Here is a 20,427-nt window from a genome sequence, read left to right on the forward strand (position 1 = left end):
CCTTGGCATCACATATTATGGGATATAGCCCAAGCGCACTTGATCTTCGGCACTACATCTCCATCTTCAGAGGGCTAAGGAAGGTTAAACAGTGGTCACACTTTGTTGGTCACACTTTGTTATTCTGTGCATGCAGAGCCTGTAAAGGAGGAGGAGACTAGAAAAACACTAAGAAGGAGATAGTAACTCATGGGTTGTTTCAATTTTATCTCATGTTGACAGGGTGGGTTCCTGTTTACCCAACTTCTAGACAGTAATCTTTTAACACCTCTTTTGTTCAGCTGCTGGCACAGTTAACCCTATCTGTCTCAATTTCTCCTAAATTATTTAACTAATGAGTTTAGATATTTTAAACTCTTAAATTAAAAGCTCTTCTCTCCTAAAAACAACTTTGTGATTCTTCTGCTTCTGAAAAAGTGGCCTATGACTGTTAATAGGTAAACCATGGAGGGGCATACTTAGTATGTGTTGAATTGATTAACTGAAGATGTCCAACAGGTGAGGTCCATCCTATATTGGTTTGTTAATCATGTACTCTCTAATGAAAATCTAGTCATCACATGTGAATTTTTCTATACCTGCGGTTTCCTCTAACCCTTTCCAACTGACAGTTTACATGGGCAATCTCTTGTTTAGATTCCTAGTGAATACAGGAGCAACACACTCTGAAACTTTAAGATCACCTTTAGATATTCATAGTAATGATGCTAGTAAATATTGAAAGGTAATGTTAAATCTTTACGCATTATAAAACAAGAGTCAGAAAGAAACCCATTGGTCCAACACTCAGGGTTTGGTTGATAGCTTAAATTCCTAGTTATGGTATAGATGAATTAGAAAAATCTTTTAAAAATTTGTCAGTCATTATGAGACAAATTACAGATGATGTTGCTAATGAGATAAAAACACAACAGTAATCTCTGACCTCATTAGCCAATGTGACATGAGATAGCAAAATAGCCTTAGGTTTTTGTATTAGCCCAAGAAAGTATAGTCTGTTCTGTAGCAAACACCTCTTGTTGCATTTGGATAAATAACACAGGAAAAGTATAACAGGATATACATAGTATTAGACAGCAAGCTACTTGCTTACACACTATAACTCCCTTACAAAAAACAGATTTATTTACATGGGCTAGATTACTACCGCAAGGAATAGTAATGTTCTTAATCTACATCCTGATAGTATTAGGCATAATAAAACTTACCTTCGATTGTCTTACACACTTAAAAAAAGCCTCAGGCTAAAATGTTGACGTACCTTGAGTCTGCTCACTCTAGTGATTGACGGGATCCTTGCTCTTAACCTGAGATCCTGGTAAAAAACCAGATGGTATCTGGTGGAAAACCAGCACTGTCAGTTTAAAGAGCCTGCCATGGTCATCATCTAAGGGGTAGATTAAGCCCAGGTATTAATATCTCCAATCTCCGATCAAAAGAAAAGAATAATTTAAGAGATAATATTGGAGCCATTATTCTCTATCCTTGAGCATAAAAAAATATGACCCAGCTGGAACTGGACTCACAAAGACTCATAAAGACACATCGACTGGGCTCTGAGGTTATAAAGACAATAGCTAAGACAATCTGGAAAAAAAAAAAGAATCTTTTAGGGACATTCACATAAATGGGGCATAAAAGCCACTCTTTTAATAAAAAAGAGGTCAGTAATCACAATGAAAGGCCTAGGTCCAATATTTTCCCCTCCCCGAAAATATGCCGAACAATTCCAAGCCAGGCTGTAGTTCAAAATGGACACTGGTCTTGAATGACCTACATCCAAAAAGAAATGAGGGGAGTGAGACAGAGCCCCCACAGTGCTGTATTCTTTACTTGACTTCCTCTTCTACAGTGTTGTATTGAAAAATTATTTCTAACAGCTGGGATCCCCCACCCTAGCTTTGCATTTGAATCCTGCTATTTTTTTTTTTTTTTGCTTGGAGGTTATATGTAAACCCCACTGTGCCTGCGTAGTATAATTAAGAATGTTGATGATGTAGCTTGTATGAACTCCCTACTTGTAAACCCCCTTAAAACTAACTTGCCTGCCAGCCCTTGGCAAGCAGTCTTGGCAGCAACAGCTTTGACTTGTACAAGGAAATAAAGTGCCTTTCCTGTTCTCCCACCTCGATCTCTTGTTCATTGGCCAATACGAGTCACGCTGAGTAAGAATCTGGGGTTTCCACCCAGTAACAGAACAACTCAGAAAAGGAGAACAATGTTTGCACAACTCAAAGAATGTAATCAATGTCACTGAATTGTACGTGTAGAATTAGGGTATTGAATTAGGGTATGCTTTGCTGTGTATATTCTCAACAACAACAACAAAAGGTTACCCAGTGGTTGATCTTCTATGTTTCTTCCATCTCTTCTCTTTATAAACCTCATAGTGCCTCACTTACCTCTAGCCATTTTCTTTTTCTGAAATCATATAGAATAACTGTTCAGAATAAATGTTAAGTTTGAGTTTATTTGAGCTTTGAGTATTTTTAACAGCTATAATGATGTCTGGAAGTATAGTATCTTCTGTAAGTTTAGCAAGCTAAAAATAGCCTCCTGGTGGCCTGAAAAAAAGTACAAATGAATCCCTTCAAGAAGTGGATGCCTTGCAAAACTATAAACCAGGAAGAAATCGTGGTAAGAAATAAAGCACTATAGTTAGACAATAAGGAATCAGTGTAAAAAGCATTATTTATTGCTCTCCATTAAAAATGGTTAGCATTTTAAGTGCATTATAACTCATTTTTAAATGACAAAATAAAATTCTATTAGTTATACTGAGTATTTGCATAACCCACACTTTAAACTTCCAGAATAGACTGAAAAACTACTGTAATACGTGGCAAATTAAAGTCAAATACTCTGTTCCGTACTGAAGAAGTGTACAAATCATGGAAACTCTGAATTTATCAAAACCAAAATTTGAATTTTTTTTGCCCACAGTATTCTCTGGGGGTAATGCTTTCCTAAATAACTGAGTGATGCTGACGTACAGTTCTACCTCCCATTAGAAGGAAACGATTTTGTTTTTTTTTTTTTCCTGTTTTGCTGAATAAACTAAGTTACTTCCTCTCATAGCTGAACAAGCCTGCAGTTCTCTACAGGATATCTGGGTAGAAAGGGTAAGGCTCTTGGCTTTCTTTTCATACGTTGAAAACTTAAAAATCTCTGAACTGAAAACAACAGTGTAAATTTCTGCAGCTTCCATTGAAAATGTTGCCCTGACTCTGCTAATATCTTACCTTTTGGGGGATGTATTGTTATGAAGAATGGAGGCTCCAGTGAGGTAATATCTATTTGTAAGTCGTTAACATGTTCACTGAAACGGCTGCATGATTTGTGTAAGGAAATATGGCTGTCTAGATAGAAAGCTCCTTTTTGTACAATTTGATATGCCACTGACAGAGACCACAAGTCCAGACTTATATTAAACACTGCTCCTGAGAATTTTATGTTAAAATTAAGATTGTGGTTGATTAAACACATTTCTTTCAGCATGAACCAGAGAGTGGGGTGGGGTGGGGCTTAAAATTTTAAATTCAGTGTGTATGTCAACCAAATTAAGGTGCGCTCAAATGATAAGTACATTTAAATTCCTACATGACATCTTTTAAAAAGATGAGGCTTGACATGTTTCCTTGGTTTGGAACATTTTTCTTGTGTTCATTCTAGGGTGGGACATGAGGACTTCAAATAGCATGAGGATTTTCATCAAGCCCTAGAAGTTAGCACAGCTGTCAAATCTCAGAGGAGCTGATTCTCAGTTTACGAAGAATATTTATTTGAATGTATTTTTAATTTGAGAGCATGGGAAACATTTTTGCAAGGGGCTCCAACTGCCTTTGTTAGGATTCCTTCCATTTTATTTACTTGAAATAATGAAATAACAGTTTTTTTTTAAGTTCTTCTAGTTTCACACTTGGAGCTTGATTTTTAAGTATGCAAGCTTTTTCAGGGTATGTAAAGTTATATACAATCCTAAAGAAGTTAGTGGAAGTCATGCTAGGGTATCAGTGAAACTTACTCATACGACTACTTTCCCATGAAATGAGAAAATAAGTATATTTTGTATGTACTGGATTCTTTCAGTTAAAGAGTCGAAGGTACTAAATTCCCTTTTAGTAAAACATGCCTCACGATTTTTATAATGAAATAACAGGATAAAGACTTTACTGTATTACTAGCTTTTTTTGTTTTTTTGTGTTTTCCTTCCAGAAACAAAATGTAACTAACAGCTGTAGACAGCATGAGCATGACTCACAGGATGGCACTATCTTCATATTATGGTTGCCAAGTCACATCATAACGTTGAATATGGAAAGCAGTTCTCCCTAATCTCCGACCACGAGTATGGGTGGGTTTTTTTCCTCCATCAAAATCCGTTCCAAAGTGACTTGGACTTGGCATAGTGTGTGAAACCTAGTCTGGCTAAGCAGCTGCAGGGATCTGGGAACTTCCAGAAGAGCTGAGGTCAGCAGTGCTCCTTGTATTGACTTTCCCTCCAAATTGTATTTTGGAGGGACTCTGACCAAAGGACCTTCCCAGCAGACTTAAAAGCTCTGGACTGAGTTTTTATTCCCAATCTGCTCTCCCTCCGCCACCCAGCAAGCAAATTGGTTGAGGAGAAGGAAAGTTATTCAACCTGCCCTGGGGGAGAAATGAATTGTCTCTGTTTCCCTAGGAACAAAGTTTACCCCAAGGCTGGTGCTTAGTAGAGGCTAGGCTTTTGCAAAACTGCAGAGATCTAGGAAAGGGAGAGGTTACTGTTGGCTAATTCTGTGGGGAAGTCTTGCTTTCTGCAACGGTGAATGTGGGCATCCTAGAAGGCTGAGAAAGATATTATTTACTAGAGCTCCAGACATTTTTCCACTTGGTCAAAATTATTGCTGAAACTTGGGAAGTAATACTGCCTGTAGTTTCTGGGGATATTAAATGATAAGACACTACTAGAATTAGACTTAAAAATTGGCAACTTCTTAAAATGTATTATTTTGAGACTGGAAGAGGCATTCCCAACTTGATGTGTCTCCTAGTCCTGCCTGCATGTCTGCCTCCAGGCCAGAAATCTCTCTACTGTATTAGTTATCTATTCCCAGTTTACTTACTGCCTCTCTAAGTTTCCATTTCTTAATATACAAATTTCCTGGGAGTGGTGAATGATTAAGCTAATTACAATTCAGTGAATGAGTTTATGATCCAGATTTATCAGCCAGTTGCTATTTTTTTCTCCAACAAGGAAGGCTGATGCTTTAGAAGGTACTGGGTGATTGAAAAGAGGATAATGGGGAAAAAAAGGGAGGGGGGAACTTTATGGGGTAATGGAAAACCTGGTGGCTTAGTGGTTAAGAGCATAGCTGCTGATCAAAAGGCCAGCAGTTTAAATCCACCAGGCACTCCTTGGAAACCCTATGGGGCAGTTTTACTCCGTCTTATTAGGGTCGCTATGAGTCCGAATCGACTCGACGGCAACCAGTTTGGTTTTTTTTGGTTATGGGGTAATGAGTGAAAAGGGAACTTTGCTGACTTCACACTTTTGCCTATTTATTAACTAAAAATGTGTTTTTATTGTATATGTTCCATATCAGTCAACAGCCTACTGCCCAGACAGTGAGCAGAATCAACCATAGGGTCAGCTTTTCCTTGCTGGCTTTACATTGGAGCAATGCTGCTCCATCCCTGTGAGCAAGTCAGAGAGTACAGAGTTGGCTTGGACTTAAAATCAAACTTCTTAAGCGTCTCGCCTGGGACTTGGCTCTGATGTGAGATTCAGTTCAATGAACGTATGTTTTTCCAGAGAGGCCTCTGAAGTTATATGTATGTCCAACAAAACCAAAGCAAAAAAAGTATTTCTTAATTGTGGATTAACACTCAAAACAAGCATGGAAAATGATCATAGAATGGTAGATCATAGAATGGTTTCCTCCAATGTTATGTTATATGTTATATGTGATAAACCTGAGATAAATCCTTTCTGATTGGTTTCCTCATTGAGTGAGACAATTTTGCTTCAGTGCATCTCATGAGGAAGTCATTTTTTTTAACTTTTTATTTTGAAATAATTATAGAAGCATGAGAAGTTACAAAAATAGTACACATTCCCCTGTAGTCTTCACCAGCTTCTCCCAACAATAAGATCTTACAAACTATAGTAGATTATTGAAACCAGAAAACTGACATTGGTATAATACTATTAACTAGGGTACAGACCTTATTTAGATTTTACCAATACTTGCATGTACTCATTTGTGTGCGTTCATGTGTATATATAGTTCCATAAAATTTTATCACATATATTTATCTAATCACTAGCACAATAAAGACTCAGAACTGTTCTATCATCATAAAAAAAAATTCCCTTGTTCTATGCCTGTTTAGTCACACCTTCCTCCCATCCCTAATGCCCTGGTCAACAAGCGTTATGTTCCCTATATCTATAATTTTACCATTTTTACAATGTTGTATAAATGGAATCAAACAGTATGTAAACTCTTTGAATTTTTTTTCCACTCAGTGTAATGGCCTTGAGAACTATGCAAGTTATTGCCTCTGTATCAATAGTTCATTTTTATTGCTGAGTACTGTTCCCTTGTGTAGATGTATCATCTATACTATTCCATTGAATAGATGAATGTATAGTTTATTCATTCATCCACTGAAGGACATTTGGATTGTTTCCATTTTTTGTCTATTATGAATAAAATTGCTATGAACATCCACATTCACATTTTTTGTGGACATACATTTTTATTTCTCTTGGGTATCTACCTAGAGTGGAATTTCTAGATTATATGTTTAATTTTGTAAAAAACTGACCAACTGATTTCTAGAGTGTTTGTACCACTTAACATTTCTAACACCAATGTAGGAGATAGATGCAGTTGTTCTGCATACTAGTCAGCCCTTGCTGTTGTCAGTACTTTTTATTTTAGACATTCTAATAGGTTTATCATGGTTTTAAATCACACTTCCCTAATGGCTAGTGATGTTGAACATCTTTGCATTTGCTTATTTGATATGTAGATCATCTTCAGAAAAATGTCTGTTTACATCCTTTCCCCATTCTCTAATTAGATTCTTTTCTTACTGTTGAGTTCTATGAGCTCTTTATACATTTTAGATAAAAATTCTTTGTTAGGTATGTGGTTTGCAAACAGTTTCTCCAAGTCTATGGCTTGTCTTTTCTTCCTCTTAATGGGATCTTTCACAGAGCAATTTTTTAAAAAATTTTGATAAAGTCCAACTCATTGATTTTTTTTTTCTGGATCATTCTTTTGGTGTCATGTCTAAGAACATTTTACGAAATCCTAGGTCCTAAAGATTTTCTCCTATTTCATCAAAAATTTAATAGTTTTACTGTAACTGGACTGGTCCAGGTCTAGCTTGGCATGGCTGCAGAGACATGAAGCAGGTGAAAGCGAAAGAAGAAGCTTTATTTAGTTGGCCAAGTAAAGGAGCACACCAGAACTCCTGCTGCCAAGGTGGCTCTCCGAACGATGACTCAGGAGGTTTATATGGGTGAAGCAAATTGGGTCTGGTGTCTTCAGAAATGCCTTAAAGTGTGGTAAGCCTGATTGGCTTGGCCGGAAAAGGCTTGGTGAGGGCGAGTGGTCTTCTGGGCCTGTTCAGTCTGGAAGGGGCACCACAAAGATGGTTTTTTGCCAGAGTCTGGGGGTAGACAGGGGTGTGATTTTCAGCCTCTGACATCAATAGGTCATCCAAAGGACACAATTGCTAGTACTGCTCATGTCAGGTGGGCCAGATCTGGTTCTTGCCAGTTTTAACTGGTCCTGCAACTCCAGGCTCTTGTTTTTCTCAACCGAGGTGGAAATAGGAAACATAATAAGGAGATAACTAAAAATAGGGAGTTAGTTCCTGTATCACTTAACATGACAGGCACAATTTCTTGCCTGTTCAAGATGGAGGGTGTGCCACCAGTCTCATTATAATTAGATATATAATCCATTTTGTGTTATGTTTTGCATAATATATGAGCTTTAGGTCAAAATTAGCTTTTGTTTGTATATGAGTATTTAATTATTCAAATACCACTTGTTGAGAGGCTATTCTTCATTGAATTGAATTTGCACCTTTGTAAAAAATCAGTTCACTATACTTGTATGTTAATCTATTTCTTAATTTTCTTTTGTATTTCACTGATCTATGTGTTTAATCCTTTACTGATACCGTATTATCTTGGTTACAGTAGTCCTGTACTAATTTTTTTCCTATTTTCTTTTTAATATTTATATGTATATATTTCATTGGGCTTTAAGTGAAAGTTTACAGTTTAAGTTACTTTCTCATAGAAATTCTTATACACACAATGTTATGTGACCCTAATTGCTCTCCCTACAATGTGACAGCACACTCCTTCTCTCCACTCTGTATTTTCTGTGTCCATTCAACCAGCTCCTGGCCCCCTCTGCCTTCTCATCTTACTCCAGACAGCAGCTGCCCACATAGTCCCATGTGTCTTCTTGAGCTAAGAAGCACGTCCTCACCAGTATCATTTTATGTCTTTTAGTCCAGTCTAATCTTTGTCTGAAGAGTTGGCTTCGGGAATGATTTTAGTTGCGAGCTAACAGAAAGTCCTGGGACCATGACCTCTAGGGTCCCTCCAGCCTCAGTCAAACCATTCAGTCTGATCTTTTTACTAGAATTCGGGGTCTGCATCTCACTTTTTTCCTGCTCTGTCAGGAATTCTCTGTTGTGTTCACTGTCAAGGCAGTCTTGGTGGTAGCCAGCCATCGTCAAGTTCTTCTGGTCTCAGGCTGATGGAGTCTCTGGCTTATGTGGCCCTTTCTGTCTCTTGGGCTCATATTTTCCTTGTGCCTTTGGTGTTCTTCATTCTCCTTTGCTCCAGGTGAGTTGAGACCAATTGATGCATCCTACACAGCTGCCATTTTTTCACTGGGTTTAGACAGCTGCTTGCTAGCTTTTAAGACCCCAGACACCACTCACGAAAGTGGGATGCAGAATATTTTCTTAGTACACTTTGTTATGCTAATTGACCTAGATGTCCATGGTCCCCAGGCTCCTGCCCCTGCTTCTCTGTCACTTGAAGTGTTTGCTTATATTCAGGAAAATTCTTAGCTTTTGGTTTAGTCCATTTGTGATGATTTCCCCTGTAGTGTGTGTTCTCCTTCCCTTCACCTGAAATAATTCTTGTCTACTATCTAATTGGTGAATATCCCTCTCCCTCCCTCCACACCCTCGTAACCATCAAAAAATGTTTTCTTCTATATTTCAACCCTTTCTTGAGTTCTTATAATAGTGGTCTCATATAATATTTGTCCTTTAGCAACTGCCTAATTTCACTTAGCATAATGCCTTCCACATTTCTCCATGTTATGAGATGTTTCACAGGTTCATTGCTGTTCTCTATCATTGTGTAGTATTTCATTGTGTGAATATACCATGATTTGTTTATCCATTCATCTGTGGATTGGCACCTTGGTTATTTCCTTTTTTTTTGCTATTGTAAACAGTGCTAAAATGAACATGGGTGTGCATAAGTCTGTTTGTGTGAGGGCTCTTATTTCTCTAGGATATATTCCAATGAGTGGGATTGCTGGATCGTATGGTAGTTCTACTTCTAGCTTTCTAAGGAAGCACCAAATTGATTTCCAAAGTGGTTGTACCATTTTACATTCCAGTCTCTCCACAACCTCTCCAACATTTATTATTTTGTGTTTTTTGGATTAATGCCAGCCTTGGGGTGAAATGGTATCTCATTTCAGTTCTGATTTGCATTTCTCTAATGGCTAATGATCATGAGTATTTCCTCATGTATCTGTTAGCCGCCTGAATGTCTTCTTTGGTGAAGTGCCTGTTCATATTCTTTGCCCATTTTTTAATTTGGTTATTTGTTTTTTTGTTGTTCAGGTTTTGCAGTATCTTGTAGATTTTAGAGATTAGATGCTGATCAGATTTGTCACAGCCAATTTTTTTTTCCCAGTCTGTAGGTAGTTTTTTTACTCTTTTGGTAATGTCTTTGGATGTTTGATTTTCAGGAGCTCCCAGTTATCTTAGTTTCTCTTCTGGTGTTTGTACACTGTTACTAAACCTTTTGTATACTGTTCATATATAAGGAGTCCTAGCAATGTCCCTAATTTTCTTCCATTATCTTTATTGTTTTAGATTTTATAGTTAGGTCTTTGATCCATTTTGAGTTAGTTTTTGTGCATGGTGTGAGGTATGGGTCTTGTTTCATTTTCTTGCAGATGGATATCCAGTAATACCAGCACCATTTGTTAAAGAGACTTTCTTTTCCCAATTTAACAGACTGCACTTTTTTTAAATATCAGCTGCTCATAGGTGGATGATTTTATGTCTGGATACTCAATTCTATTCCATTGGTCTATGTATCTGTTGTTGTACAAGTATCAGGGTGTTTTGACTACCGTGGCTGTATAATAGGTTCTTAAATTGGGTAGTGTGAGGCCGCCCACTTTGTTCTTCTGTAGTAATGCTTTACTTATCTGGGGCTTCTTCCCTTTCCAAATAAAGTTGGTGATTTATATTTATATTTCCATCTCATTAAAAAATGACATTGGAATTTGGATCTGGATTGCATTTTATCTATAAACTGCTTTTTGTAGAATAGGCATTTTCACAATGTAGGGCCTTCCTATCCATGAGCAAGGTATGTTTTTCCGCTTATGTAGGTCTCTTTTGGTGTCTTGCAGTAGTGTCTTGTAGTTTTCTTTGTAAAGGTCTTTTATGTATCTGGTAAGATTTATTCCTAAGTATTTTATCTTCTTGAGGGCTACTGTAAATGGCATTGATTTGGTGATTTCCTCTTCAATGTTCTTTTTGTTGGTGTAGAGGAATCCAACTGATTTTTGTATGTGTATCTTGTATCCCGATACTCTGTTGAATTCTTCTATTAGTTTCAGTAGTTTTCTTGAGGATTCCTTAGGGTTTTCTGTGTATAAGATCATGTCATCTGCAAATAGAGATACTTTGACTTCTTCCTTGCCAATCTGGATGCCCTTAATTTTTTTATCTAGACTAATTGCTCTGGCTAGGACCTCCAACACGATGTTGAATAAGAGCGGTGATAAAGGGCATCCTTTTCTGGTTCCCGATCTCAATGGGAATGCTTTCAGGGTCTCTCCATTTAGGGTGATGTTGGCTGTTGGCTTTGTATAAATGCCCTTTATTATGTTGAGGATTTTTCCTTCTATTCCTATTTTGCTGAGAGTTTTTATCATGAATGGGTGTTCAACTTTGTCAAATGCCTTTTTTGCATCAATTGATAAGATTCATGTGATTCTTGTCTTTTATTTATGTGACGAATTACATTGATCATTTCTCTAATGTTAAACCAACCCTGCATAACTTGTATGAATCCCACATAGTTATGGTGAATTGTTACTTTTTTTTTTGAAATGTTGTTGAATTCTTTTGGGTACAATTTTGTTGCAGATTTTTGTGTCCATGTTCATGAGGGATATTGGTCTGTAACTTTTTTTTTTGTGGTGCCTTTACCTGGTTTTGGTAACACCACTATACTGGCTTTATAGAATGAGTTTGAGAGTATTCCGTCCTTTTCTATGCTCTGAAATACCTTTAGTAGTAGTGGTGTTAACTCTTCTCTGAATGTTTGGTAGAATCCTCCAGTGAAGCCATCGTGGCCAATGCTTTTTGTTGTTGTTGTTGTTGGGAGTTTTTTAATTACCTTTTCAATCTCTTCTTTTGTAATAGGTTTATTTAGTTGTTCTATCTCTGTGTTAGTTTAGGTAGGTGGTGTGTTTCTAGAGATTTGTCCATTTCCTCTAGGTTTTCAAATTTGATAGAGTATTCTGTTATGATTCTTTTAATTTCAGTTTGGTCTGTTGTGATATCGCCCATCTCATTTCTTCTTCAAATTATTTGCTTTGTCTCCTGTTTTTCTTTTGTCAGTTTGGCCATTGGTTTATCGATTTTACTGATCTTTTCAAAGAGTCAGCTTTTGGTCTTGTTAACTCTTTCAGTTGTTTTTTCTGTTCTCTATTTCATTTAATTCTGCAGTAATTTTTATTATTGGCTTTCTTCTGGTGACCAAGGGCTTCTTTTGCTGCTCTTTTTTCTATTTGATTGAGTTCTAGGGATAATTCTTTGATTTTCCCCTTTCTTCTTTCTGGATGTGTGGATTTATTGCTATAAATTGACCTCTGAGCACTGCTTTTGCTGTGTCCCAAACGTTCTGGTAGGAAGTGTTTTCATGCTCATTTGATTCTATATATTTCTTTATCCTGTCTTTACTTTCTTCTATAACCCGATAGCTTTTGAGCAAAATGTTGTTCAGTTTACATGTGTTTGATTTTTTTCCTTGCTTTTTCTGTTATTAATTTCTACTTTTATGGCTTTGTGGTCAGAAAAGATGCTTTATAATATTTCAATGGTTTAGATTCTGTTAAGGCTTGCTTTACGGCCTAATATGTGGTCTATTCTGGAGAATGTTCTATGTGCATTGGAAAAGAACGTCTACTTGGCTCCAGCTGGGTAGAGTGTTCTGAATATATCTATGAGGTCAAATTGATTTATTGTGGCATTTAGATCTTCCATGACTTTATTGAGCTTCTTTCTGGATGTTCTGTCCTTCACTGAAAGTGGTGTGTTGAAGTCTCCTACTATTATTGTGGAGCTATCCCTCTTTTCAGTGCTGTTAGGGTTTGTTTTATGTATTTTGGCACTCTGTCTTTGGGTTCATGAATATTTAGTATGGTTATATCCTCCTGGTATATTGATCCTTTAATCATTATATAGTTGTCCTTCCTTTTTCTTTGTGGTAGATTTTACTTTAAAATCTATTTTGTCAGAAATTAATATTGTACTGCTGGTCCTTTTTTATTGTTGTTTGCTTGATATATATATATTTTTCCATTCTTTGAGATTTAGTTTGTTTGCGCCTTTAAGTCTAAGGTGCGTCTCTTGTAGGCAGCGTATAGAAGCATCATTTTTTAAAAATCTATTCTGCCTCTCTCTTCCTCTTTATTGGTGCATTCAGTCCATTTATATTTAGCATAGTTATTGATAAGTATGAGTTTAGTGCTGTCATTTTGATGTCTTTTTTTTGTGTTGTTGACAATTTCTTTTTTCCACTTAATTTTCTGTGCTGAGTAGTTTTTCTTTATATATTGTTTTTTCCTCTGTTTCATTGCTGTTGCTTTTGTATTTGCTGAGTCTTTATGTTTTTCTTTTTTTTTTTATTTTGATGTGTAGGATTGTTAGTTTTCTTTGTGGTTATCTTAATATTTGCCCCTATTTTTCTAAGTTTAAACCAAACTTTTATTTCTTTATATCAGCTTGACTTCATCTCTTCACGAAAGATCTATGACTACTTTTTTTATTCCCTTTTTTGATTTAATGTTGTCATCTTTTACATAATGACATCTCTTTCCCTGTTTTGAGCATTTTAGCTTTGATTTACTTTTGTGATTTCCCTATCTGGGTTGATATCTAGTTGCTGTGTCCTGTATTGTAGCCTTGGGTTGTTATCTGATGTTATTGATTTTGTAAACGGACGACTCCCTTTAGTATTTCTTGTAATTTTGGTTTGGCTTTTGCAGATTCCCTAAGCTTCTGTTTTTCTGAAAATGTCTTAATTTTGCCTTCATATTTGAGAGACAGTTTTGCTGGATATATAATTCTTTGCTGGCAATTTTTCTTCTTCAAGGCTTTATATGTGTTGTCCCATTGCCTGGTGGCGTAGTGGATAAGAGCTATGGCCCCTAATCAAAAGTTTGTCAGTTTGAATCTACCAGATGCTCCTTGGAAACCCTATGGGCAGTCCTACTCTGTCCCATAGGGTCACTATTGTCGGAATCTGCTCTGCGGCAGCAGGTTTTGGTTTTTGGTATTGCCCTCTTGCCTGCATTGTTTCTGCTGAGTAGTCCAAGCTTAGTCTTAGGTGACTTTTCATTCATCCCTAGCCACTCTTACACTTCTCTCTTTATTTTTGGTTTTGTCAAGTTTGATTATGTTATGTCTTGGTGGCTTTCTTTTGGGATCTACCTTGTGTGGGGTTTGATGATCTTCTTGGATAGGTATCTTCTTCTCTTTCACAATATCAGGGAACTTTTCTGCCAATAAATCTTCAACAATTCTGCCTGTGTTTTCTGTTGTCCCTCCTCCCCCATTCCGGTACTCCAATCACTTGTAGGTTATTTCTCTTGATGGAGCCCCACATGATTCATAGGGTTTCTTCATATTTTTAAATTCTTTTATCTGATTTTTCCTCAAATATGTTCATGTAAGTACCTTACCTTCAGTCTCACTAATTCTGACTTCCATTGCCTCAATTCTGCTCCTATGACTTTCTATCGAGTTGCCTAATTCTGAAATTTTATTTCTAATCTTCTGAATTTCTGTTTTCTGTCTCTCTATGACTTCTTGCAGTCTATTACATTTGTCATTATGCTCTTCTCTAATCTTCTTAAGTTCCTCTAATGCTATGTCTGTGGGTTCCTTGGCTTGTTCTGCATTTTGCCTGGTCTTCCTGGTCTCTTGAAGAGTTCTGTATATTAATCTTTTTATTCTACCTCTGATAATTCCAGGAAATTATCTTCAGCAGGAAAATTTCTTGATTCTTTGTTTTGGGAGCTTGCTGATACAATTGTGGTCTGCCTCTTTATGTGATTTGATATTGACTGTTGTCTACAAGCCATCAAGTTATATTTATTTATTTTACGTTTGCTAACTGTGTCCTAGCTTCTTGTTTTGTTTCATTTTGACATGCCCAAATAGGCTGTTTGAGTGAGCTAGCTAGATTATTGATACTTTTGAAGCTCTAACGTCCTGTCACCAGGTGGTTAGAGCTGTTACTAGGTAAAAGAACCCAGGAGTCCATTTACTTTTCTTGTATGGATTCAGCTCAGGTGTCCAGGTAGTCAGTCACCAAGTGTGTGGTGCAGGTTCTCACTTACAGTCTTAGGTGAGCAGGGGTGACTGGTGTAGGTACAGGCATCTGGCTGTAATAGGGGGTCATGCACTGAGCTAGGCAGGGGGCTGACAGCTGTCCCTGAGTGTCCGTGAGGAAAGTATATCACTGTTCCCTACAGCTCCTAGGTGGGTGAGTTTTGCAGCTCAACTATAGGCACCCAATGTTATTGGCTGTAGAGACTGGGAGGCAGCACTTATCCTGGACCTCTTTTGAGTGTGGTTAGGCAGTGTGGGTGAAGCCACCAGTCCTCAGGTCCCTGATGTGGGTAGGTGAGGATCCTGCTTTTTAGGCAGAGTGGTGTCAGATATCACAAACCTGGCTCTCCACCATATAGCTGAAACTGTTGAAGTTAGACTTCAGGTATATACCCTGTTGTACTGTGCTAATGAGGGCCTTGCTGTTGAAATGGGCCCACACTAGTCTATGCAGGGGTGAAAGACATTCAAAGTCAGTGCACAATTTATGCCTGTGCTTAGACAAAAAAAGCTGTTTTTGGCCTGACTTCCCAGCTTAGGGGAGCTGGCAGATTATTTTTTCCCGCCGTTAATTTGTTCTTTCTCCAAGGCTGGGAAGATGGCTCAGGGCACACAACAGGTCTTACTTCCAGCCCAGGGAAAGCAATTATCACTGAAGCTGGCTTGGGATCCGGTGCAGAGCGGGCAGGGGTCAGTTAAATGGGAGAGAGTTTCCCAAAGCAGTGTTTTTTGGTCCATTCTGTAGCTTAGACACAAGTATTTATCTTAGGCTGAGAGTGCTGCTCTTCGCTGGCCCTGGACTTGTGCTGCCCCAGTGGATCCAGCCTGCGGGGTGCCAGTTCCTGCTGGGTCAGGTCCGGCAACCCCTCACTGTTTCTGAACCATCTCTCCCTCCCCTTGCTACTCAGTCTGATTCCTCAACTTTGCCTTTAATGTTCAGGGCTCCTAGATTGTCATACATAATCAATTCACTTGTTTTTTCAGGTGTTTGTTTTTAGAGGGACACCAGAAGCATCTGACTACTCCTCTATCTTGTCCCCATCTCCCATATACTAATTCTTAACATTGGTTACAGTGATTCCTCTAACTTTACTTTTCCTTTTCATAATTGTTTTAGCTATTCTAGTTCCTTTGCCTTTCCACATAAATTTTAGAATAAGGTTGTCTGTATCTACAAAATTACCTCCTGGAATTTTGATAGGAATTGCATTAAACCTTGATGTTAATTTGTGGAGAATTGACATATTTACTATGTCGAATTTTCCAATCAGTGGACATGTTATATATCTTCATTTATTTAGGTCTTCAATTTCATTCATCAACTTTTTTTTAGTTTTCAGGGCCCAGATCCTGTACATTTTAGCTACATGTATACGAAAATATTCCTTGTCTATTTTTTGGGGGTGTGGCTATTATAAATGATATCTCAATTTCAATTTTTGTTTTCACATATTCATTGCTAACACATAGAAATGCAATTGATTTTGTGTTTTGACCTGGTATCCTGCAACCTTGGTAAGTTCACTTCTTAGTTCTAAGAGGGTTTTTTTTTCTTTTTTTGTAGAATTCTTTGATATTTTCTATATGGACAGTCATGTCATCTGCAAATAGGGATAGTTTTATTCTTTTGCTATCTGTATATCTTTTTATGTCCTTACCTTTCCTATTGTACCGGCTAGAAATTCCAGTCGTATGTTGAATAATAGCGATGAGAGTGAACGTCTTTGCCTTGTTCTGGATTTTAGAGGGAAAACGTTTAGTTTTTCACCACTAAATTTGATGCTAACTATAGGTTTTTTAGAGTTGTTCTTTATCAAGTTGAGGTGGTTTTCCTTTATGTCTAGTTTGCTGAGAGTTTTTCAAATGAATGGCTGTTGGGTTTTGTCAAATGATTTTTCTGTATTAGTTGACATGTTAGCATGATTTTTCTTGATATGGTGGATTACATTGTTTGATTTTAGAATACTGAATCAGCCTTGTCTTTGCAAAATGATTCCCACTTGGACATGTTGTATACTTCTTTATATATTGCTGGTTTCAATTTAATAGTATTTGTTGAGGATTTTTGTACGTATATCAGGAGAAATATTGATCTATATTTTTTGTTTCTTTGTATTATCTTTTTCTGGTTTTGGCATTAGGGAAATGCTGGTCTCATAAAATGAGTTGGGAAATATTCCCTATTCTTCTATTTCTGGAGGTGATTGTATAGGATTTGTGTTACTTCTTTATTAAATGTTTGATAGAATTTGTCCATGAAATCATTGGGGCCTGAAGATTTATTTTTCAGAAGTTTTTTTTTAATCTATAAATGCAATTTCTTTAATATTGTAGGACTATTATCTATTTTATCTTGTGTGAGTTTGGTAGTTTGTGGTTTTCAAGGAATTGATCCATTTCATCTAAATTGTCAAATTTGTATGCATAGAGTTATTCATAGTATTCCCTTTATTCTTTTATTCCTGATACTGCTAATTTGTCTCTTCTCTCTTTTTTTTTTCTTTGTTGGACCTGCGAGAGGTGTATTAATTTTATCAATCTCTTCGAAGAACTGGCTTTGGGTTTGATATCTCTAATTGCTCTTTCTATTTCTAAGATTAATTTATACTTTTGTTATTTCATTCTTTCTGTTTGCTTTAAGTTTATTTAACTGTTTTTTTAGTTCCTTAAGATGGAAGCTTATATGTAGTTTGATTTGATACCTTTCATTTCTTCTTTAAGTTTAAAAAATGTATTTTGTTTATTTTTCTTTTATTATTGTGCTTTAGATGAAGGTTTACAGAGCAAATTAGTTTCTCATTAAACAATTAATACACATATTGTTTTGTGACATTGATTCCTAATCTCCAAAGTGTCAACACTCTCCCCTTCTCTACCTTGGGCTCCCCATTTCCTTTAGTCCAGCTTTCCTGTTCTTCCTGCCTTCTCATCCTTGCCCTTGGGCTAGTGTGCTCATTTAGTCTAGTACATATGGTTGAGCTACATGTGTTATGGTTTGTTTTATGGGTCTGTCTAATCTTTGGCTGAAGGGTGAACCTCAGGAGTGACCTCAATACTGAGTTAAAAGGGTGTCTGGGGGGCATACTCCTGGGGTTTCTCCAGTTTCTGTCAGACCAGTAAGTCTGGTCCTTTCTTGTGAGTTTGAATTTTATTCTACATTTATCTCCAGCTCTGTCTGGGGCCCTCTGTGTGATCCCTGTCAGGGCAGTTGGTGGTTGTAGCAGGGTACCATCTAGTTGTGCTTGTTTCAACCTGGTGGAGGCTGTGGTAGTTTTTGTTCATAGTTCTTTGGACTAATCTTTCCCTTGTGTCTTTGGTTTTCTTCAATCTTATTTTTTTAATTTTATTGTGTTTTAGGTGAACGTTTACAGTGCAGATTAGTTTCTCATTCAAACATTTATGCACAAATTGTTAGAATTCTCCCTCTTTGCCCTTCCACCCAGGGTTCTCTGTGTCAATTTGTCCAGTTTTCCTGTCCCTTCTTGCCTTCTTGTCTTTGCTTTTGGGCAGGTGTTGCCCATTTGATCTCATATACCTGATTGAACTAAGAAGCATTACCCTAGTGTGTTATGTTTGTTTTATAAACCTGAAAACCCATTGCTGTCAAATTGATTCTGACTTATAGCAACCCTATGGGACGGAGTAGAACTGCCCCATAGGGTTTCCAAGGAGCAACTGGTGGATTCGAACTGCTGACCTTTTGCTTAGCAGCCAAGCTCTTAACCACTGTGTCACCACGGCTTGGTTTGTTTTATAAGCCTGTCTAATCTTTGGCTGAAAGATGGACTTCTGGAGTGGCTTCAGTTCTGAGTTAGCAGGGTGTCCAGGAGTCAGTCTCGGGGGTTCCTCCAGTCTCTGTCAGACCCGTAAGTCTGGTCTTTTTTTGTGAATTTGAGTTTATTCTACATTTTTGTCATCCTCTGTCTGGGACCCTCTATTGTGATCCCTGTCAGAGTGGTGGATGGTGACAGCCAGGCACCATCTAGTTCTTCTGGGCTCAGGCTGGTGGAGGCTGTAGTTCATGTGGTCCATTAGTCCTTTGGACTAATATTTTCTTTTTGTCTCTGGTTTTCTTCATTCTCCTTTGCTCCAAGCTTGATGGGACCAACAGATGTACCTTGGATGGCTGCTTACAAGCTTTTAAAACCCCAAATGCTACTCACCAAAGTAGGATGTAGAACATTTTCTTTATGAACTATCTTATGCCAATTAACCTAGATCTCCCAAGACCATGGTCCCCAGCCCTCAGCCCCAGTAAATCAGTCCCTCAAGGTGTTTGGTTATGTCTAGGTAGTTTCTATGACTTTGCCTTGATCAAGTTGTGCTGACTTTGCTATATTTCCTATATTGTGTGTCATCTTTCCCTTCATCAAAATTAATACTTGTCTACTAACTAGTCAGTGGTTTTGCCTCCCCACCCTTCCCCTTCCTGCTGAGCATCAAAGATTGTTATTTTCTGTGTGTAAACCATTTCATGGGTTTTTATAGTAGTGGTATCATACAATATTTATCCTCTCATGATTGACTTATTTCACTCAGCATAATGCCCTCCAGATTCATCCATGTTGTGAGATGTTTCTCAGATTCATCATTGTTTTTTTATGGTTGCATAGTATTCCACGGTGTGTATGTACCACAATCTGTTTATTCATTCATCTGCTGATGGGCACTTAGGTTGTTTCCATCTTTTTGCTACTGTGAATAATGCTACAATGAACATCGGTGTGCATATGCCTATTTGTGTGAGGGCTCTTCTTTCTCTAGGATATATTCCTAGGAGTGGGATTGCTGGATCATATGGTATTTCTAGCCACCAGGGCTCAGTTTGTTTTACAAGCCTGTCTAATCTTTGGCTGAAAGGTGGACTTCCGGAGTGGCTTCAGTTCTGAGTCAGCAGGGTGTCTAGGGGTCAGAGTCTTGGGGCTTCCTCCAGTCTCTGTCAGACCAGTAAGTCTGGTCTTTTTTTGTGAATTTGAGTTTGTTCTACATTTTTGTCCTCCTCTGTCTGGGACCCTCTATTGTGATCCCTGTCAGAGCAATGGGTGGTGATTGCCATCCTTACCAGGCTGTTTTGACTACCATGGCTTTCTTCTTTTCTAATAAAGGCATTTAATGCTCTCTATTTCCCATCTAAGCAGTTGTTTAGCTATACTCCCTCATATTTTGATGTGCTGTATTTTCATTTCCCTTCAGTTCAAAGTATGTTTTTATTCCCCTTGAGACTTCCTCTTTGACTCATAGATTGATTAGAAAACCAGAAAATCATACCCATTGCCGTCAAGTTGATTCCATCGCATAGCAACCCTACAGGACAGGGTAGAACTGCTCCATAGGGTTTCCAAGGAATGCCTGGTGGATTCGAGCTGCTGACCTTTTGGTTAGCAGCCAAGCTCTTAACCACTACACCACCAGGTGTGTATTTAATTCTTTAGTGTTCAGATGTTACTTGTATCTTCTTGCTTGATTTGTAGCTTTTTATTGATTATTAGTTTGATTCCTAATTTGATTTCATTATGATGAGAG

At 37.6% G+C, this 20,427-nt stretch overlaps 1 protein-coding gene across 8 annotated transcripts in view; it reads left to right on the top strand.

The window, feature by feature from the left end:
- Positions 1-3,047: 3,047 nt before the first annotated feature.
- LOC100655837 (putative P2Y purinoceptor 10) overlaps positions 3,048-20,427 on the top strand; it is a 78,398-nt gene continuing 61,018 nt past the window's right edge. For 3 of the 8 annotated variants that reach the window (XM_064278600.1, XM_064278598.1, XM_023551421.2), the window contains exons 1-2: positions 3,065-3,122; positions 4,216-4,354. The gene's annotated coding sequence lies outside the window, so the exon portion shown is untranslated. The other 5 variants (XM_023551422.2, XM_023551423.2, XM_064278601.1 and 2 more) reach the window with 5 other exon arrangements.

Source organism: Loxodonta africana, chromosome X (genome assembly GCF_030014295.1).
Source record: "Loxodonta africana isolate mLoxAfr1 chromosome X, mLoxAfr1.hap2, whole genome shotgun sequence".
NCBI lineage: Eukaryota > Metazoa > Chordata > Mammalia > Proboscidea > Elephantidae > Loxodonta > Loxodonta africana.